This window comes from Anabrus simplex, chromosome 1, assembly GCF_040414725.1.
Source record: "Anabrus simplex isolate iqAnaSimp1 chromosome 1, ASM4041472v1, whole genome shotgun sequence".
NCBI lineage: Eukaryota > Metazoa > Arthropoda > Insecta > Orthoptera > Tettigoniidae > Anabrus > Anabrus simplex.
In genome coordinates, this window is record NC_090265.1 from 980,953,726 (window position 1) to 980,977,345 (window position 23,620).

Sequence of the window (23,620 nt, forward strand, 5' to 3'; positions counted from 1 at the left end):
TGTACTGGATTTTGTAGTGAAGGTTGGGAAAGAGGCTGCTGCCATGCTGGTGTTTTAGGGGTTTGAGCCGGTGAAGGTCGGGATGGTAGCGGAGGAAAGTTTCACCATTATTAGCTGATAACTGGGAGCTTGTGAACAGTGGTGTTGAAAGAGAAGTGAATTCGCACCTGATTGTATTCTTCATGTTTAGAAAGTGTGGGCAACATTTGTAGTTTGCAAAATATTCTTGGCCGCAATTGCCACATGCTTCAGGACGAGGAAAACCACAGTAAAAATAATCAGCCTACAGTTAAACATCGGGGTGGATGTATCATGATATGGAGTTGTATATCGGAGGCTAGTGTAAGCAACTTCTACATAATAGCTATAATAATGGATAGGGTGTTATATGTGGACATTTTGAAGCAGCATTTGAATCCCAGTGTCGAAAAATTAGGGACTGCCAGTGACTACTACTTCACCAGAAACAAACTGCCTGGGTCGTTGCTTGATTTACAATACACCTTATGCGCTGGAAACACTACTCCAGTCGCAAGATTTTAACTTCATAGAGCACTTACGGGCGGAACTTAAAACAGAGACTGCTGCAAAAGAGGAACAGTTAAGGAAAGATTTAAGCCAATATTTCTTGAAGAGTAGCAGAAGATATGACCAGAAATCACGGCAAAACTAATCCAATCCATGCCGAAGAGGCTTCAAGCTGTCACTGATGCCTAATGAAATTCGACTGGATACTGAAGGCTTATTTGTTCTGAGTCAAGTGCGTGTGAAGTAAATGTGGACAAATACTTTTGTTACACTAGTTGGAACAGACAGCAAGAGGAGCCACTATTTTTAAACATGTTGTGCTATTATTTGATTGTTGTATATCATCACACTGACATGTTCTCATTTCAAATAACAGGTAACTAAGTATTCCGGTCTGAGTCGGGTTCGAACCCGTCAACTTAGCAGTGGCGGCTGATGATTATTCTATAGAAAATGCCAGCAAACTGAAAATCTTGCAAGAACGGACAGTGCATATTTACTTATGCCATAAATTACATGAAATCACATTATTTAACTATACTATTGTATAAGACCGTTCTTCTAATGAAGTATCAATTGAAACGAATTTATAAATTGAGAAATTAATATAAATATTTAATTTAATACACATGCATTTTTCTTAACAAAGAAATTTATTGAACAAATCAGCAACCTCTCTACGGAAAAAATGATGAAAACATACGTAGGGCTTACTCACCAACAGCGTTTATTCCAAAACAACGAACAACCCCTTCAAATGGACCGTACTGAAAGTGACACATGTTTGCCTCACATAGAAATAAATAACCATAGCTATTACCAACATTCGCGCGCGCACAAGAACTTGATCACAATGTCAGTAGCCGCTAAATCGAAATTTACAAAACGGCTTACCTTCAAATTCAAGGATACTTTACACCCATTCGTATACACTTGGAAGAGATATTCGCTGCACCCTGTATCATTACACATAAAATAATTTTACGACGCTATTCACAAACACATAAAATAAACACCAGAAATGTCAGCCATTTTGATATTTTGTGCGTGCATTTTGGTAGGTAAAGGCAATGGTAACTGTGTCACCAACTTACATCAATGCAACAGAGCAAAATTCATGGCAAAAATCCCCGATTGGTCATTAAACATTGAGAAAGAGTTACTTCTGTCGATAATATGAGTTTTTTAAAAAAAATCACTAGGTGTCTTATTTTAACACGAGGGAACTATATATAGCTAAAAGACTTGCTAAAGGATATAATAGTTATCAGATACACAGACAAAATCGATCTATTGGTAACACTGGGTGTTTTGCTTGTCATATGCAATACTATGGCGTTTCTAGTGGGTGGAATATAAAGCAGTTTTGAGTTGTGCTTATACATGCTGCACTACAGCGGTTGAAATTGAAGCGTTGCGGCATGTGGCCACTGGTACACACTGAGCCCTTAACAGCACAAATAAAAAGGAAGCCAAACTGAGCCAAACAGTCTTTTATACAGTGTCTTACGTTAGGAACCGGTGCCCGTGAGATATGGCGCACGTTCTCCGACAAGCGACTCCAGTACGGATGTCGGTTTCCGTGCTCGTTCAAATAAAGGCAAAATAAGATATGCATACATTCGTTTGAAACTGAATATAAACTGTTCTTGGGGGAAAAAAGAATCTCATATTCTTTCATAGCACTGGTGGTGCCATGGCACACCGGCACTACCTCACGAACCACCCGTGCAACTTAGGCTTAGAAGGCCAGAGCTTCTACCATGTGAGCTACTCTGTCCGTGAGAATGAGATCTTCAGTATCACGTTGTTATCTGTTGAAACAACAATATTGATCAAGCCGCCTATATTTCATTGATGAATTAATGTATATCTGCTAAATTTATATCTTAATGCCTTAAGGGGTAAGGGGCTGCCTGGCCGAGGCGGTAAAGGCGTGCTCGGTTCACCCGAAAGGACGTGCGTTCGATTCCCCTTCAAGAAGTCAAAAAACTAAGAAACTAGATTTACACTTCCGGAGGTGCACATAGCCCTGAGGTTCACTCAGCCTGCACCAAAATTGAGTACCAGGTTAATTCCTGGGGGCAAAGGCGGCTGGGCGTAGAGCTAACCACTGCACCCCATTAAGTGCCGAGGTTCTGGATAGTGGAAGCCTTTACCTTCCACCTCACCAAGGGTCTTCATGGCCTGCACGGAGATGACTTAGCTTTGCTTGCCTTAAGGGGTAAACCAGTCAACAGTAATCCAAAATACAGGATATACTCGATCGAAGTGTTATTAACCACTTACAGCCTATCGACAAGATTGAAAGAAAATAACCACGCAATGTATAATATTTTTGAAAAATGTCGAATAAGATTTGCTCGTGGTATAAAATATGTTTCAGGCTAACATACGATAACAGTGATCCATTGAAGAACACATCGAACAATCGGAATGAATTGTTTTAACGCACTTAAATGACTGGAAGAACCTTGATCAGTTTTGCATTTGAGTTTCATAGTTCAAATTCGACCTCTGTCTCAAATATTTTTGTCCATTAAAATGCCTGGATGGTGTTTTGGACAAAATATATCTGTTATTGAATAAGTCATATTCCAAATATTTCCGAAAGTCGACATGAAATATCCACAGAAAACATATCCAGCAGTAGTAATGATCAGATATTTAGCGCCTTGATACAGGACGACTCACAATTCAGGTTCTATGGTAAGTTATAAGGCACACGAAATAAGTATCTAGTAAAAAATACTCTACTTACTGCTCGTATTTAGATTTAGCTGTACATCAGAGGCACATGAATGCTCCTCGTACTTACCTAAAAAGAAGAGAGATAATGTTAATACAAGAGCGGAATATTATAGGTGAAGTCACACTTATAATAATCAATTGTATAAAAGTTTAATTCCGTCGAGTAACTCGTTATACATAAGAAATAATACAATATATGGGGGCATTACAAGGAATTATGGGATATATTGATCTCAGAACACAGTGAAACACAAAGCATCGACTTGTCTTCATGCCATCAAATCAACACATAAGTGTGAGTCACATAAATGTCGGTATTACAAACAAAATATATAAACAGAGAGACACTGACAGAAATGCATACCGTTTAATGGTCAAAACTAAACCTTTCCTAACATCCCTTACATCGGCTAGCCACAAAGGAGCCGGGAATTGATCAGAGGAGCGCAGGAAAGAATTCAGCGAGAAAATGAAGGAATACTGGGCCAACAGGAAGGCTCAAGGGGCCACTAAGAACACAATCCAGTACGCTAAAAGGGGCAGACGACGACAAAAACACAGCTAGAACACAAGCACCGTGGTCCACAGATGGCCTAAACGCAAAGAGAAAAAAACAGAGAGACAAACATGTAGGCATAGATACCAATAGTTGTTAAATGTATATACCTTCAGCATTAAGGTACTTCACCAAGAAATTCCACACTCGTAGGAGTTCCTGTGTAGCTGGGGGAGAATACCTCGGGCAGCCTTTTTTAGGTCTGCGTCTGAAGGAAATCGGCAACATTTCAGTTTCTTCCTCAGTGCACCACGCATGTAGAACTCATTGGTAATAATAATTTCGTGTGGCTATTTCTAGCCGGGTGCAGCCCTTGTAAGGCAGACCCTCCGATGAGGGTGGCGGCATCTGCCATGTGTAGGTAACTGCGTGTTATTGTGGTGGAGGATAGTGTTTTGTGTGGAGTGTGAGTTGCAGGGATGTTGGGGACAGCACAAACACCCAGCCCCCGGGCCAGTGGAATTAACCAATGTAGGTTAAAATCCCCGACCCGGCCGGGAATCGAATCCGGGACCCTCTGAACCGAAGGCCAGTACGCTGACCATTCAGCCAACGAGTCGGACAAAGGCGGTGAAAGGCGCAAACTATAGGGAGGGTGTTTCAGGATGCCTTACTTGCATAATGTTAGTTATGCAGTCATGCAACAAGATTATTCCTTGAGACAATCCACCGAGGAGCTGGTTATTGATTGCCGGGCGTTGTGGCGTTGCAGTATGACGTTCCGCGTCCGTTACCGGTCCATATTCAGTGAATTCGATTAATAAAATTCCCTGCACGCCCAAACAAAACGACAGTATCACCTGTCTAGTGTAGAAGGCGGTCTAAAACTACAATATTGGTTTGGAGAACCCGGATGTTTCCATTGCAGGGTTTGACGTCGAGGGTCGTAACGGTGGCAGTACGTTCCATTGGTGGTCACAGTATGATACAGAAACGGTTTACCTTCTTTCTGATGGTCTTTCAGACGAGGGAATGTGCTTACTCTCTGTTGTTTCATTTCCTCATACGGAACATCAAAAACCCATTGAACAGAGGCAAGGCAACAGTTCAAAAGTGTCGGAGTAATCCTGCACCTTGAACATCAACATTTCAGCGTTGATCTTGTTGGATCAATGAATCAACATATAAAATTTTGTCTAGAGGCATATTGCGATGGCTTTATCCAGGTATTGGGTTATCTCTGTAGATAGCATGCACTTTTTGGAAATATTTGTGCCATTCTTCCACAGCGGCCAAAAACATGTAGGCCTAATCCTCATTTCATGATACAGATATCTGGCGATAGAACGCGTGTTGTGAACCACCTTTGGCGGTCAAAAATGTCATCAATTTTCGCCACTCCTCTTTTGGAGCCTCCACTGTGACATGGTTCTAAGCTTAATACGCAAGTTACTAGTACAGGGAATATTACACCACGAATACGATATGGTTATCAGCTTTATGCCGTTACTGCCCAAAGGATTATGATTAAATTAGAAGTAATTTACATTATAGATGATAAAATGTACTCTGCCCTAGAGTAAGGATACATTTCAATAATTTCAAGGAATGAAATTGGATTACGTGGAGAAAATATATAGTTAGGAAGGACACCTGAAACCATCGCGGCCATGAATCGAAAATTCAGAGTAAGTTTCCGCATCCTTCCGGGGTACACGAATTACGGTGACTACCTAAAATAGCGAGTAGTTCCTAAACTCTCTCTCTACTAGACACACATCATGGGATGGCAGGTTCGAAACCCGACTATAGGTTTTAAATTCTGTACGGATTGAATAGAAATAGAACAAGTTTCCTCATGTTTTCGGCTTTCACGATTTTTCCACTACCAGCAGCTTTTAGTAACCATTCGATTATGACAGCTGTTGTGACAGGCAGAAAATCTGAATTTTCAGCAGCTCTGCATGCACGTTGCCCATGGAAACTCCTTTCGCATAAAACAAAAATACATGAAAAGTGATTAACCTCTTGCTATTCCATGTTTTAATGAAACAAGCTTGTAGTTTCATGCTGTCGATATCAGGATCATAACCACAAACCACAGAGACGTGACTTTTCTTTTCAAGAATCCCAAGTGTATTGGCCGGAATTCGAACAACGGTTGCCTTGTGAGAAGTGACAATGCCACTCGGCTATCAGCCTTTATTCGTGCTAAGGGATTATTCTGACAAGGGTGGTCTCAAATTATTTCTGTTTCATGCTTTTATTTTTTAGGAATCTTCAGGCTGTAGTGAATATAACATCACGAGTTATTGGGCCGTAATGAAACATCTTTGTTATACAGTAAGCAATCACTCAAACACTAATTATTACATGGTTTTAGAAGAGTGAATGTTATATATCTATATACATACTGAAACTAAAGCTTCTGTGATACAAGTAGCGAATTTTGTCTCACGCTTCATATACAGGATGATTTACTTGAAGGATTCACGTAAGTAACTCGTAAACCGTTAGATACCGGAAATCTGTTTTCATTTTCGGCATTGTTATCAAGGGGCTCGTAATCGAACTTGTAGTAATTTTTCAGGGAAACAATATTTGTGAGATAACGATACTAATACTGTAAATATGGGGCGTGGTTTTGAAAATCTGACAAATACTTGTCGAAAAATTGGAATGTCTTCAAACGTGTTTCACTCGCCACAAGTAGGCTGCCCTATGCGAATTTATGTTGTTCCTCTCAAGGCGCCGTACATCAGTTTCTCATTTATCCGTTATCTAGTGTGATATTAAACGTTTTAAATATATATATATTTTTTTGCTAGTTGCTTTACGTCGCACCGACACAGATAGGTCTTATGGTGACGATGGGACAGGGAAGGGCTAGGAGTGGGCAGGAAGCGGTCGTGGCCTTAATTAAGGTACAGCCTCAGCATTTGCCTGGTGTGAAAATGCGAAACCACGGAAAACCATCTTCAGGGCTGCCGACAGTGGGGTTCGAACCTACTATCTCCCGAATACTGGATACTGGCCGCACTTAAGCGACTGCAGCTATCGAGCTCGGTATTAAATAATTCAGTGTTATCGCAGTGTATTTACTTACATAGTATAATGAATATCTAATTGTCAAAATATGGCTAGGGAACACTTTAGCGGAAAGCCTGGTCAGTGATTTACTCGAACAGGCCTCATAGCTGGCAAACGAAGCACGTTCGAAGGCGTTGCATTTTATCGGGAAGTCCTTGTTGGATTTTGAAAATACACCCATACATTTGTAATGCCCATATCTATAATCGAATACGAAGAAAACTGTAGAATTCCGTTCAAAACAGAACAAATTTAGTATTGTTATCTCAGCAAATTTTAATTGGAATATTAGGGCGAACACAAAGAATTAACCAGAATCGGCTAAAATCCCCAGTCTGACCGGGAATTAAGCCCGGGTCCTTCCAAACCGAAGGCTTCTAGAAGTTGCGCTGGTGGATTGAAATCGCAACATTCCATCTCACATCATGCAACTCTGCCCTGTAGAGTCGGCTGATGACTCACGCTCCGTGCACTGCCCATTTTTGCTAAAGTGCATTGCTTCCAGCATGGTGTTTTCCACGTTCAGTGCAAAAGGTAAAAGTTGCGAGTGGTGAATAATTTTAATTTAACATTTGACATAAACGTATTTACTGATAAATTGACAAAATATACGGATGGATTCCAGTTCTGAAATGATGACATCCTGTTTCTTACAAGTCTTAAACCGCCAATAATTGTTCATTGCTAGGCTATTATTAGTAATAATATTGAACGACTGTCCGTCCTGATGAGATGTAACATGCAATGATCAGTTTAATGAAATGTCGTATGGCTTTTAGTGCCGGGATATCCCAGGACGGGTTCGGCTCGCCGAAGTGCAGGTCTTTCTATTTGACTCCCGTAGGCGACCTGCGCGTCGTGATGAGGACGAAATGACGATGAAGACAACACATACACCCAGCCCCCGTGCAGTAGGAATTAGCCAATTAAGGTTAAAATCCCCGGCTCGTCCGGGAATCGAACCCGGGACCCTCTGAACCGAAGGCCAGTACGCTGACCGTTCAACCAACGAGTCGGACATCAGTTTAATGAACTCATTTAAGAGAATGCTGTAGTTTAATACAATGCCAAGTTAAATCTTTCAAGCACTACAGCCCTTGACGGGCCTTAGCCTACAAAACGACCGCTGCTCAGCCCGAAGGTCTGCAAATTACGAAGTGTCGTGTCGTCAGCACGAGTCCTCTCGGCGTTATTCTTGGCTTTCTAGATCGGGGCCGCTATCTCACCGTCAGATAGCTCCTCAATTCTAATCACGTAGGCTGAGTGGACCTCGAACCAGCAGTCATGCCCAGATAAAAATCCCTGACCTAGCCGGGAATCGAATCCGGGGCCTTCGGGTAAGAGGCAGGCACGCTACCCCTACACCACGGGGCCAGCTGGTGTGTATAATCTGCAAAAGGATCTGCGATATTACCAGCTAGTGTACATGAACTCATCAGCACAACTGATACCCACCCGGCCACTGCGCTGACTATTCAGCCAAGGAACTGGACTGAAGAATATTATTTACTTATTATTCAATAAGTCCGCCTCTGTGGTGTAGTGGTTAGCGTGATTAGCTGCCACCCCCGGAGGCCCGGGTTCAATTCCCGGCTCTGCCACGAAATTTGAAAAGTGGTATGAGGGCTGGAACGGCGTCCACTCAGCCTCGGGAGGTCAACTGAGTAGAGGTGGGTTCGATTCCCACCTCAGCCATCCTGGAAGTGGTTTTCCGTGGTTTCCCACTTCTCCTCCAGGCGAATGGCGGGATGGTCCCTAACATAAGGCCACGGCCGCTTCCTTCCCTCTTCCTTGTCTATCCCTTCCAATCTTCCCATCCCTCCACAAGGCCCCTGTTCAGCATAGCAGGTGAGGCCGCCTGGGCGAGGTACTGGTCATTCTCCCCAGTTGTATCCCCGACCAAGAGTCTGAAGCTCCAGGACACTGCCCTTGAGGCGGCAGAGGTGGGATCCTTCGCTGTGTCCGATGGAAAAGCCGACCCTGGAGGGTAAACAGATGATGATGATGATGATGATGATGATTATTCATTAATCGGCCAACTAGGGACCATGATAAGTATCATTATACATTCTAGCGTTTACCGTATTCAATTTTTGATTGATCCTGTAGGTTTTCATTACATCGCTCTGTCGAGCACGGCGTTCATCCGACCACTTTGCACCGGTTGTCCACTTCTCATCCTTGAAACGTCTCAAAAGTCACGATGCTTGTTCTGGAAAGGTCACGTTTGTGCACTGGAGTAATTATTATTATTATTATTATTATTATTATTATTATTATTATTATTATTATTATTATTATTATTCCTCCCCTGCGAACCATGTGACCTTGCCGCGGTGGTGAGGCTTGCGTGTCCCAATGAAGCAGATCGCCGAGCCGCATCGGATGGGTATCTGTTGAGAGACCAGACTAAGGAATGGTTCATCGAAAGGGGGCTAGCAGCCTTTGGGAAGTTACAAGGGCGGCAGTCTGGATGGTTGACTGATATGGCCTTGTAATAATACTCAACATGGCTTAGCTGTGGTGATACTGCTACACGGCTGAAAGCAACGGGAAACTACAGCCGTAACTACCTCCCGAGGACATGCAGCTCTCTCTGTATGAGTGGTGTACTAATGATGGCTTCTTCCCGGGTAAAATATTTCGGAGGTAAACTAGTCCCCCATTCGGATCTCCGGGTGGGGACTACACAAGAGGGGGCGATCATCAGGAAGATGGATACTGACATTCTGCGGGTCGGCGCGTGGAATGTTAGAAGTTTGAATCGTTGTGGTAGATTAGAGAATCTGAAAAGGGAGATGGATAGACTAAAGTTAGATGTAGTTGGTATAAGTGAAGTACGTTGGCAGGAAGAACAGGATTTCTGGTCAGGCGACTACCGAATTTTCAACACAAAATCAAACAGAGGCTATGCAGGAGTTGGTTTAATAATGAATAAGAAAATAGGGCAGCGGGTAAGCTACGACGACCAGCATAGTGAAAGAATTATTGTCGTCAAGATAGACACGAAACCAATGCCCACCACAATAGTGTAGGTCTATATGCCTACTAGCTCAGCGGATGATGAGGAAATTGAAAGAACATATGAAGAGATAGAAGATTTAATACAATATGTAAAAGGTGACGAGAATCTAATTGTGATGGGAGACTGGAATGCAGTGGTATGCCAAGGAAGAGAAGGTAATACAGTAGGAGAATTCGGATTGGGACAAAGGAACGAAAGAGGAAGTCGGCTGGTTGAATTCTGCCCTGATCATTATTTCGTCCTTGCCAATACTTGGTTCAAACACCACAAACGACGGCTTTATACGCGGACGAGACCTGGAGACACTGGAAGATATCAAATAGATTTCATTACGATTAGGCAGAGATTCAGAAACAAGGTGTTGGATTGCAAAACTTTCCCAGGAGCAGACGTGGAGTCTGACCACAACTTGTTCGTCATAAAATGCCATCTGAAGTTGAAGAAATTGAAGAAAGGAAAGAATGCAAAAAGATGGGATCTAGACAAGTTGAAAGAAAAGAGTGTGAGGGATTGTTTCACGGAACATGTTGCACAAGGACTAAATGAAAAGGCTGAAGGAAACAAGTAGAGGAAGAGTGGAGAGTCATGAAAAATGAAGTCAGTAGGGCTGCTGAAGAAATATTACGAAGGAAGAAAAGATCAACTAAGAATCAGTGGATAACTCCGGGGATACTAGACCTGATTGATAAACGACGAAAATACAAGAATGCTAGAAATGAAGAGGGCAGAAAAGAATACAGGCGATTAAAGAATCAAGTGGATAGAAAGTGCAAGGTAGCTAAGGAAGAATGGCTGAAGGAGAAGTGCAAGGATGTCGAAGGCTGCATGGTCCTGGGAAAGGTAGATGCTGCATACAGGAAAATCAAGGAAACCTTTGGAGAAAGGAAATCTAGGTGTATGAATATTAAGAGCTCAGTTGGAAAGCCACTTCTAGGGAAAGAAGACAAAGCAGAAAGATGGCAGGAGCATATCCAACAGTTGTATCAAGGTAAAGATGTAGATAATTTGGTTCTGGAACATGAAGAGGCTGTTGATGCTGATGAAATGGGAGACCCAATTTTGAGGTTAGAGTTTGACAGAGCTGTGAGTGACCTAAATAGGAACAAGGCACCTGAAATTGATGACATTCCCTCTGAATTACTGACTGCCTTAGGAGAAACCAGCATGGCAAAGTTATTCCATTTAGTGTGTATGATGTATGAGACAGGAGAAGTCCCATCCGATTTTCGGCAGAATGTTCTTATACCTATTCCCAAAAAAACAGGTGCTGACAGGTGTGAAAACTATCGCACCATTAGTTTAGTATCTCATGCCTGCAAAATTTTAACACGTATTGTTTACAGAAGAATGGAAAAAGAAGTTGAAGCTGAGTTGGGGGAAGATCAATTTGGCTTCAGAAGAAATTTAGGAACACGTGAAGCAATCCTGACTTTACGTCTGATCTTAGAGGATCGAATCCAGAAGGACAAGCCCACGTACATGGCATTCGTAGATCTAGAAAAGGCATTCGATAATGTTGATAGGACCAAGCTATTTAAGATTCTGAAGGTGATTGGGATCAGATACCGAGAACGAAGAATTATCTACAATCTGTATAAAAATCAGTCTGCAGTGATAAGAATCGAGGGCTTTGAAAAAGAAGCAGCAATCCAGAAAGGAGTGAGGCAAGGCTGCACTTTGCCCCCCCCCCCTCCTTTTCAATGTTTACATAGAACAGGCAGTAAAAGAAATCAAAGAGGAATTTGGACAGGGAATCACAGTCCAAGGAGAGGAAATCAAAACCTTGAGATTTGCCGATGATATTGTTATTTTATCTGAGACTGCAGAAGATCTCGAGAAGCTGCTGAATGGTATGGACGAAGTCTTGGATAAGGAGTACAAGATGAAAATAAATAAGTCCAAAACAAAAGTAATGGAGTGCAGTCGAACAAAGGCAGGTGATGCAGGAAATATTAGATTAGGAAATGAAGTCTTAAAAGAAGTAGATGAATATTGTTACTTGGGTAGTAAAATAACTAACGATGGCAGAAGTGAGGAGGACATAAAATGCAGACTAGCACAAGCAAGGAAGAGCTTTCTTAAGAAAAGAAATTTGCTCACTTCAGACATTGATATTGGAATTAGAAAGATGTTTCAGAAGACTTTCGTGTGGAGCGTGGCATTGTATGGAAGTGAAACATGGACGATAACTAGCTCAGAAAGAAAGAGAATAGAAGCTTTTGAAATGTGGTGTTCCAGAAGAATGCTGAAGGTGAGATGGATAGATCGAATCACGAATGAAGAGATACTGAATCGAATTGGCGAGAGGAGATCGATATGGCTAAATTTGACGAGAAGAAAAGATAGTATGATAGGACACATCTTAAGACACTCAGGACTTGTTCAGTTGGTTCTTGAAGGAAGTGTAGGTGGTAAGAACGGTAGGGGTAGACCAAGGTATGAATATGACAAGCAGATTAGAGCAGATGTAGGATGCAGTAGTTACGTAGAAATGAAAATTTTAGCACATGATAGGGGGTTATGGAGAGCTGCATCAAACCAGTCTATGGACTGATGACTCAAACAACAACATTATTATTATTATTATTATTATTATTATTATTATTATTATTATTATTATTGTTATTATTATTATTGATTCCGTGGCTTACAGAGGAGTAAGAAAGTGCTGGAGTGAATGGGCGGACAAGGGAATGGGCAGAGCAGAAGATTATGCACTAAATTTTGAAATGTTATTTCTTTCCTTTTTTTACTTTAAAATTTGATAAATAGAAGATCTGAGTAAACAGTAACAATATAATATAGCTATATATATATATAATAGCTATCTTATAAGAGCACGTTTAAAAAAATGCTATTTGTTCTTGCACCATGTGTGAGGAACCAGCATGTATTTGGAAATGGCGGAAGTGTAAAGTGTTGAATGTGAGGAAAGGAAGATTAAGGACGACACAAACACCTAGTCCCAGGCCAGGGATATTAATCATTTACAACAAAAAAACTCCTGGCTCGGGTCCGCCGGGTGACAGGCGGACGCGTTGCCCCCTACACCGCGGGGCCGGACTAAGAGCATGTTTACTCCACTAATTAACATACGGTACCCTAAGAGTCTGAGCTCAAAGAGTTAATGTAGTCCAGTCTATCAAAGGCATAAGTTTCTTGCAGCGCACAAGATTATACTTGACAATCTTCAATATAGGTAATTTACAGTCACGCAGCCCCGGTTTGGGCTTATCTTCTGCTCAACAGTTTTTCACTTCCTTTTCCAGAAACATAAACAGGGGCAATGGGTGCCTGTACTAAATGGCCTTAATGTAAAAAGAGAAAAAATGAAAGGTAGAACATGATTGGCTAGGAGGTGAAACACTTGCACTCCTTCTATAAGTTTTTAAAATTATAAATGGGCTTATGACCCAATGACACAGAGGCTAAGCCTATTCTACGCGAGGGTGACTGAAAGAAAAAAAACATAAAATTCCAATATCCCTCCACCCATGCCACTACAGCCCTTGAAGGGCATGGGCCTACCAAGCGACCGCTGCTCAGCCCGAAGGCCTGCAGATTACGAGGTGTCGTGTGGTCAGCACGACGAATCCTTTCGGCCGTTATTCTTGGCTTCCTAGACCGGGGCCGCTATCTTACCGTCAGATACCTCCTCAATTCTAATCACGTAGGCTGAGTGGACCTCGAACCAGCCCTCAGGTCCAGATAAAAATCCCTGACCTGGCCGGGAATCGAACCGAGGGTCTCCGGGTAAGAGGCAGGCACGCTATCCCTACATCACGGGGCCAAAATTCCATAGGAGTGTTAAAAATAGTTGATGATTAGAAACTTCAGTCACCCCATACCAAGCTGAATGGGAATCAACAGAGGGAAATCATTCTTTGTTCCCTCACATTATATGTTTCTCAGCAGGGTTTGTACAGAGTCTTCAGACTTGCCAAAAATCTGCATTTCATCAGTTAAATTAGAACCTTATATGAATAAAACGAGCTTAAAATCTTCCCCTCAAGCTATTTGCCGGATCTATCACATGTTAAGATAATTCTGCCAATACCTTGAGTGGCTAGGCCTTCCGAACGCTGACCCGCGGCCCCTGCCCCCTTAGTAAACGCCGCACCAAATCAACTGGAGCGAGGAAGATGACGATATAGCCCTAAAGAACCCAGCATTTATAGTATTTCGAGGGGAAGTTTCCAGAACTCTTTGCAGATAGGCTGGATGCCTGTACACACCCCCAATTTTAATTGGCTAGAGAAAAATGTTCACAAAATTTCTGATTGGTTGATAGATACAGGAGTTGGAAGGGGCAGAAGTGTTGACAACCTTGACACAAGAACAGAACAGTCTTCAAAAACTAAGGTTCACCTACTGTGAAAATATATTTTCCCTTAAGAATTAATTGTCCTTAATCCCACCATGCTGATGGTAGAGACATCTAACAGTTGCAAACCCAAGTACCTTGCATTACATTAGTACAAGTTAAATTACATAGATGGCCTTATAGACGGAGAAGGTATTATTATTATTATTATTATTATTATTATCATTATTATTATTATTATTATTATTATTACACAGAAAAACAGAAAACAAAGTAACCCGTGGCCTTGACCTGTCAAGACGGCTGCTGCCCTTCCAGAGAGCCTACAGATTTTGGAGAGGCACATGGTCATCGTGACGATACTTTCAACCGTACTGCTTGGCTTTCATGATCGAGCCGCTCACGTTGCCTGTCGCATCAGAAAGATCTTCAGTTTGTCTCATAAGGCACCGAACCCGGAGCCTCCGGATGAGAAGCAGGAACGCTATTCATCCACCACGCAGCTGGCATTCACATATAATAATAATAATAATAATAATAATAATAATAATAATAATAATAATAATAATAATAATAATAATAATACAGTTACAGGTTTTAAGTAGTATCTACCATTCGAGCAGTATTCAATATTCGAATGAATTTGGATGAAATGCTGAACGGTCCACTGTGAGAGATATTTCATATCAGTATGTAAACACGCGTAGGACCCCCACAGCCCGTGTTCCCGAGCTAGTCTACCGCTACAGTACCCAAAATACAAAGCCAGTGGAACCGCGTATCTGCTCAAATGGAGGACATATCCAATGCATTGCCCTGGCCAAACACATGGCTAGCAGATAGAATTCTGGCATTAAAAATGGAATTTAGAGTCAGCTGCAAATGATCTTAAGATTTCATGTCATATCTTTACGTCCTAAACATTTATATTTCTTTTGGAAAGAATTTTCACTCAATGGTATATTTTTTGTATTTGAAAGGGGGTGAAAGCACAGTATAGTATTCAAAAGAAGCTATTTTTTCTGTGAATGCTAGATTCACTATTAACCTTCTTGAATTTTATTGAAGAATTTCGGGTAATTATATCTTTATTAACAGTTTTTTTCCATCTCTTTTCAGTTTCGACTGCATTAATTTATAAGAGTTAGGTTCTTCAGTCAGCCAAAACTAATTTTGATTAATAAAATGAATTAATACATTTAATAAATTATTTATTTAATAAAATTAACAAATTTTGATGAAAAAGTTATCTGAAAACGAAAACATTAAGTAACAGTATTATACTTGAAATAAGTGTTTCTGTTTCAACCACTATCTGCGTCTGGCGAGAAGTTGCGGCAGCTTGTATGTATGACACGAGTAATAGGTACTACACTCTTAGCTACAAACATAAGCCGTGACCAATGCGAGCTCTCCGATTCAATACATATTCATTAATAAACTGTTCTTTATGCAGTACTTATATTAAATGTGTAACTAAGGCACAATTATTGCCCTACAACTTTTAAACTTAATAACAGCACCTCAGTTCGAAAAAGTCACCGTGGACGGAACAGATGTTTATTGTCAGGCCTTGAGACTTGAGACAGGCGCATACGCGGTAGCGCATGCTTACCCCTCGCTCCGCTTACCCCGCATCCACGCGACTTCTTGTCGGAGGACCATAGTATAATACTATTACCACATGTTTTATTTTTCAGATAGTTTATACATTTATTAATCAAAATTAGTTTCGGCACACTGAAAAACTTAACAGTTATAACAGAGAAAGTACTGATAGGAGACAAAACTAAGTAAGTTCTTTCTGTTACTGATGTAATGCTCTCTCTCTCTCTGTGTGTGAAGTATTTTCTGTCATTGTCAACTTAACTTTCACTGCTTATTTATCTTTGTTACATCAGTTATAGCATTCGACACAATTTACAAGAGTATCAAAATTCAACACTATAATAAAAACAGATATATTTTTAGTGAATAACCGTGGGTCGGAAATCGAAAGCTGAAGTACATTTTGAGGTGATTGAGATTAAAACTATTAAATTCCAATTTTATTGTATTATTTTAGGAATATTTTCAATAGTGCACCCTCCCGCTTCAATATATGCTCGGCATCTTTAAGAGGGTAGGTGCTGCTCTTGAGGAATGAGAATCATAATTTGTACGGTACAGTTTCTACTCTATCAGTCAATGATTTGTTTCACAGCCGTCGTTATTTACTACTACTACTACTACCACAAAAGTTTGTTTCGGTCTCTTCTACCATCCCTAGAATTTAGTGTGTTGAATTTTGATACACTGTGTACAATGAGAATGATAACCTTCATGTATGAAAGTCTAATGGAGAGATGCTCAAAACAAATGGAGCATAATGTTGATAAAAATGCAGATCGTCATAAGATGAACCAATACGTGTAAGGATTTCTAGAAAAGTATATCCCCACTGAATAATGGCTGCGCGGTTCGGGTCGGGTAGCTATCAGCTTGCAAATGCTGGAGCATCGTCACTAAGGTCATCGCCGCTTCCCTCACAGGCATAGCCCTTTCCTATCCTATTGTCACCAAAAGACCTAACTGCGTCGGTACGGCGTTAAAGCACTCACTAAAAAGAATTAGTGAGGATTAGGATATTGATGATGAAATGAAATGGCGAACGCCGGGCGTGTTCCAGGACAAGATCGGCTCGCCAGATATAGGTCTTTTTATTTGACACCCGTAGGCTACCTGCGCGTCGTGATGAGGATGAAATGACGATTAAGACGACCCATACACCCAGCCCCCGTGTCAGCGAAAGTAACCAATTACGGTTAACATTTCTGACCCTGCCGGGAATCGAACCCGGGCACCCTGTGACAATAGGCCAGCACGTTAACCATTTAGCCTTGGAGCCGATATGGATGATGAAAGAATCAAATCAAAAATTGAATTTACAATTTCCAAGATAAGTATAGGCCTATGACAAGCTGAGAAGTTTATACGTTGGGTTAGAACAACCAGAGTGTAGTGTGGTATTTTAATTGCTTTTTTAAATTTTCTACAAGCAGATTTAGTTCAGTTGGAAAGTAAACTGAACTGTGGGAGAATAAATATAACTACAGTAGTACTGAAGTCTACTTTCAACGTTAAAATTAATTTCATAGAAACATTAGACCTATTTTAATTCATATTTTCTAACGTGTGATTTACAGTCAAATGTAGCCTACAAAAAATACAGGTATATTGTTTGAAAGTTTCCACAAATAGCATGCAATATATCGAACACGTAAACACAATGATTCAGCCACCGTATAATCTTGGGTTGTTCATATTTTTATTGTTATTGGCAAGGAAAATAACGCTCTTTCCAATATTAAAAAAGTATTAGGCCTATATATTTCTGTGTCGTTGCTGTAACGGAGGAATCAAAGTTTAAAAAACGCAATCAAGGATAAATTATCTCTGTAATAGGAAGTCAGGTAGAGGTTGCCCGGAAGGAGCATGGTTTGTTCAAAGGATCATCATAATAGATAACTGGACAGTTAGGCGAATGTCTATTTTTCTTACAAAACCACATATTCCCAACATGCATTTAAATGCAGTAGTTTACTTGTAGTCCTCCTCTGTGGTGTAGTGGTTAGTGTGATTAGCTGCCACCCCCGGAGGCCCGGGTTCGATTCCCGGCTCTGCCACGAAATTTGAGGAGTGGTACAAGGGCTGGAACGGGGTCCACTCAGCCTCGGGAGGTCAACTGAGTAGAGGTGGGTTCGATTCCCACCTCAGCCATCCTCGAAGTGGTTTTCCGTGGTTTCCCACTTCTCCTCCAGGCAAATGCCGGGATGGTACCTAACTTCCCATCCCCCACCAAGGCCCCTGTTCAGCATAGCAGGTGAGGCCGTCTGGGCGAGGTACTGGTCATCTTCCCCAGTTGTATCCCCAACCCAAAGTCTCACGTAGAGGTGGGATTCCTCGCTGAGTCCGAGGGAAAACCAACCCTGGAGGGTAAGCAGATTGAGAAGAAGAAGAAGAAGTTGTAACGAGTTTTGTACACTGACCTTGATCGTTCCCAAATGATTTGAAGCGTGTTTTGCACAGGATAGTATACACACATTCGGCCAAGACTCGGTTTTCTTGCATGGATGGACACGACATAACACACGTCACTGCTTTCGACGGAAACTCTTCTCTGTGATGTATTCATATCCATTATTTTTCCTTTTTAGTAAAACCTTATTTACTTACTTACTTACTTACTTACTTACTTACTTACTTACTTACTTACTTACTTACTTACTTACTTACTTAGTTACGTTGTCATTATTATGCTTCCTTCATGCCCACTGTTTCAAAAATGGGTGAAGTATGTTGCGTGAAGATGACTGTTTATGAATTACAATGTGATGAAGAATCACTACCGGGCGCACCTGTTTCTTACTCGGAGGTCGCGGGTACAATTCCCGGTCAATCAGGGATTTTTACTTGGATCTGAGGGCTGGTTCGAGGTCTGCTCCCCCTACGTGAGGACAACTCAGGAGCTATTGACGGTGAGCTAGCAGCCCCGGTCTAGAAACCCAAGAATAAAGGCCGAGAGCATTCGTCGCGCTGACCACGCTTACCTCGTAATATGCAGGCCTTCGGGATGAGCAGCGGGCGTTTTGTAGGCCAAGGACCTTCGCGCCGTCGAGTTTGGTTTTGTTTGAAAAACATAGACAAGCTTTAATATCGGAAGAGAAACACGGCTCCTCGAAGTGTTTTATCCCCTGTAAATGGGGACACCGACGGTATCATCCGCTCGTCGCAAGAGGCTCTGAATTTGGGAGCTAGCCGTAGCCTTAATATTACGGTAAAGCTTTTGGCCTGGTCTGAAAATGGAAAACCATCTTCAGTGATGTAGAAGGTGGGATTCGAGCCTACTATCGCTCGAATGTAAGATCCGCAGCTACGTGACGCGAACCGCGTAGCCAACTCGCTTGGTTACGGTGGTATGACGCCACCCTATTCCTTTGGTGAATATCTCTATAAATTAGGTAGAAAACTGTGAGGAAATGTCTTTGGTCTAAATACTGTTTGACAGATTGTACTTAAATGCATGCGACTGAGATAGACCTTTAGACTAGAAAGTAGTATATAAACATTTACCTGCGGTGAGTGTGTGAAAAGGAAGATTTTTAAGTAGCAAAATTCGAAATTCTCGACTCTGGACAAGTTTCCCACTCGGCCACGAAGGTGGATATGAGCAGTGTGCATAATTATGTTGAGCTGTTCTAATCTTTTCCGTCTTCTTCCATCTTTTTTCACTCCCTAGTGTGGTCAAGGGTGTGATGTGCATTGTACATGTGGGCCTGGGCTAGTTCTATGGCTTGATGCTCTTCCTGGCGCCAGCCTTCCGTAGGGGCGCATTTTTGTGGTGGTTAGTAGTGTGGTGAAGGAAGAGGAATGTATTAATACAAACACCCAGTCCTCGAGCCAGATGAATTAATCAGATCCAGCTCAAATCCTCGACCCAGCCGGGAGTCGAACTCGGGACCCTCTGACCTGAAGACCTCATTGCTGCCCATTCAACCAAGGGGCAAGACAATGCGATATCCTAATCTATGGTTAATAATATTTTCGTGTGGATATTAATAGATTAATAGCCTGGTGCAGCTTTTATAAGGCACACCTTTGGACGAGGGGGGTGACTTAGGCTGTGTATAGGACAGTGTGTATTAGTGTAGTAGTATGAGTGTAGTATTTGAGTTGCAGGGAGGCTGGAGATAGAATTAGCACCCAGATTCTGAACCAAGGAAATTAACCATTTTCGTTCAAAATCCTATGACCCACCTGGGAATCAAACTAGGACCCCGAGGAAGGCCGAGACTCTGATCAGTCAGTCACGCAGCCGTATAACCACTGGGTAATTTGACAGCAAAAAATACTTGACCAGAAGTAAAGTAACGACCCAACTGCTGGTTATTAAGGTGGTTATGCATTATTGATGGACGTTCAGAAATTATTACTCTGCAGTCAGTATTCTCGTAGGCCAATGCATTATTGAATACAACAGCTACAGTGCCAATCCCAGGAATCGGATTTAGTGCTGATGAATTATTTACAGGGGCTAGGACGTGATCGAGCTTCTCCGGGAGGTTCCAGCACATACAGCCGTGGTTTCTCTGTGGGCCCACCCCTTCAAAATTAATTGTAACCACTACGAATTCATTAACCTCAATAACAAGCATCCTCGTCAGAGCCAAATGTTAGTGGTTGCTTTATTAACCTTACAGTGTATGAAATATTTCAAGCGAAAGAGAAGATTTACTGCTGAGCGTTCAGCAATAGGTGGTATTAAAGCAACCCCCACCCACCATGGCACTACAACCTTGATGGGCCTTGGCCTACCAAGTGACCGCTGGTCAGCCCGAAGGTCTGCAGATTATGAGGTGACGCATGATCACTGTGAAGAATCCTCTCAGCCGTTATTCTTAGTTTTCTAGACCAGAGTCGCCATCGCACCGCCGAGTGGACCTCGAAATAAACCTCAAGTCCAGGTAAAATTCCTGACGTGGCCGGGAACCGAACCCGGAGCCTCCTCGTAAGTGGTAGGCAGCTACCCCCAGACCGCTTATTAAAGCAACCCCCAAAGCATAAAAAGCATAATACATAGTTAGTACCTTGAACATGATTTCCTTTCTCTAGGGGTCTATATAGAACTAATTTTAAAAGCTTAATGGGCATCATCAGTCTGTTTCCAGTCATTCGACCGGGTCAGGAATGGAATGAATGAAGCCCAGATCTAGCGGCGAGGATAGGAATTGTGCCGGCTACCGAAGCCTGTCGTACTCCTGTGGGGCAATGATTAATGAATGACGGATGAAATGACATTATAATGGAGTGTTGCTGGAATGAAATACGGCAGGGAAAACCGGAGTACCCGGAGAAAAACCTGTCCCGTCTCCGCTTTGTCCAACACAAATCATAAAGCATAATTTTAAAAATAAAGTATAGTCGCCACACCCATTGGATCCCCGGCATGTAGTCTTTGATTTGTAACGGAACACTTGCTTTCGTCCATTAACACCCTTGAAAGTCATTAAGCCTGAGCGCGTTGTTGCCAATCTGGCCTTTGACTATGAAATGTGCATAGGAAAGCATCTGTTTATAAACATGTACCTTTAATGAGCTTTTTTCTAACTAATTCTGAAATAAAAAATGTATACAAATTGCTGATTTAGTTTGCGTAATGTATCTGTTGTTCTTTTCTTGGGCATCGCATAGCTGGCGCTTGGTTGAGCACTGTTTACGGCTGTAGGTTCATTTGCTGCTGGAACTGAAATTGTCTGAGTTTCCCAAGACCTCCCTCTATTGGTAAAATGCGTATTTGTTTTCAAAGCACTACACAAGAGTGAGACGCAGTTAGGCATAAACCTTCAAGAACAAAAGATAACTAAGACAAGCGCGTACTACTTTCGATACTACGATGCAAAGCAGTCATTATGGCGGAGTAAAGACATTTGGCAACAACGAAACCTAACTACATCTTTTGAGGGTAGGCCTGCAAGGTCGGAAGGTGGGTTTCAAAACCTTCCGCTCCCGTTGGTGCTGGATGGAGATGGTATTGACGTGACGACTATACCTGCTGCCCCTTTGGATGTTAGCGCCCCTCTAGGGGCCAACTTTGGGAATCTCTGATTAAACTCAATTTCTCGTCTGGAAGAAAATTATTCTTCTCCATCGAACTGCGGGTTTACACAACGTTGTAGAGGGCACTAGATGACTGTTCGTGAAGTAATCAGAAGTCATTCTCTCTGCTAGGCCACTTTCATGTTCCTGCCAGCAATACGTACAGTATATAGGCTAAGTTACCTACCTCTAGTATAATGGTATTACATACATTTTTAATTTCCATGAAGTTGGTCTTGTTCTCACAAGTTAGTTTCACGTTGTTTGGTTTGGCATATATTACAGCTGTGTGTTCACATGTAATTAACTTCTAGCGAGTACACTGCTGGCTGCTATGAGCAGAGTAATAATGTTTCTCACTTTTGGTAACAGCTTGATGTTTGGCGGCACTTTGAACTAAAGACCAGTGCTCGAGTTTCAACACTCAAGTCACAGTGGGTTATTATAAGCTCATACAAGGGTTCGTTCCCTTGTGGTTCCTCATTTCAATTCCAGCCAGATGACGGGGTCATACTTTTCTCTGTACCAGATCGCCATACAGTATGTGGCTCTGTTATTCGTACAGGCTTCAATTTATAATTATAATTAAGTATCGTATATTCACATTAATGATAGAAAAATTGAAATAAAACGTACATTACGGATAAAAACACGATTTGTCAATGATAATTCGTTAGTCAAAACCATACTTATCTACATACAGTCAGGAAGATTTTATATGAATGTGCCGGCATCGACAAACGGGTGTACCAGTTGTATTCGTACACATGGACAGGATGATGCGCACCGTTTATTTGCAATGCACGGAAAAGTCTCAGTGACGGCATACGACTAGTCAAGTTTGTTAGTCTCCTTCCTAGTGTGTCTGTGGTGGGCATGGGTAGGAGTGCAGAGTTAAGTACGGACCTTAAGAACACTATACATCAGCTGCCACTTCAAGGATTTTCATTACGAAAAATTGGATAGCTGGTCAATAGAACACATTCTACGGTGCAATATGTGGTTGATAAATTTAAAGAGAAAGGCACTATAAAGAACACTCCCAGTAAACCCAGGAGAAAGAGTTTAACTGAAAGGAAAGATTTTTGTTCGGCTGTTATAGTCAGATTCCAAATTAAGTGCATCAGTATTGATGCAACTTACCTAGGAGCGACCTGGAAAGAAGATCAGCAAATCCACCATCCGTCGGATCCTGTATCGGTATGGGTACTATGGAAAAATCCCTCTGAAAAGGCCATACGCAAGCAGTAAAAACAGACGGCTTAGGCTGATATTAGCTAAGGTGCATATACATTAGGAGAACGAATTCTGGAATGACGTTATCTGGTCTGATGAGACAAAAATAATTCTTTTCGGGTCAGATGGCATCCGCAGAATATGGAGAAAAATTGGTACGGACAATGATCTGGCAAATACACTCCCAACTGTAAAATACGGTGGTGGGTCTGTAATGCTTTGGGGCTGTGTGTTAGCCAGAGGTGTGGATAACATACATTTCATTAACGGACTAATGAACAAGGAGGGCTATAATGCAATCCTGAAAGCAAACGTGAAGCAGAGTACCGAAACAATGGGGATGTCACCTGTTTATATGTTCCAGCATGACAATGACCCAAAACACTTTGCTGACATTAATAAAACATGGTTGATCTGGAATATTTATAAGAAGATTAGAACACCTCCCCAGTCTCCGAATTTAAATCCCATCTTTGGGCTACGCTAAAGGGGAATATTCGTAGGCAATGTGCGCGTACGAAGGAGGAACTTCAAA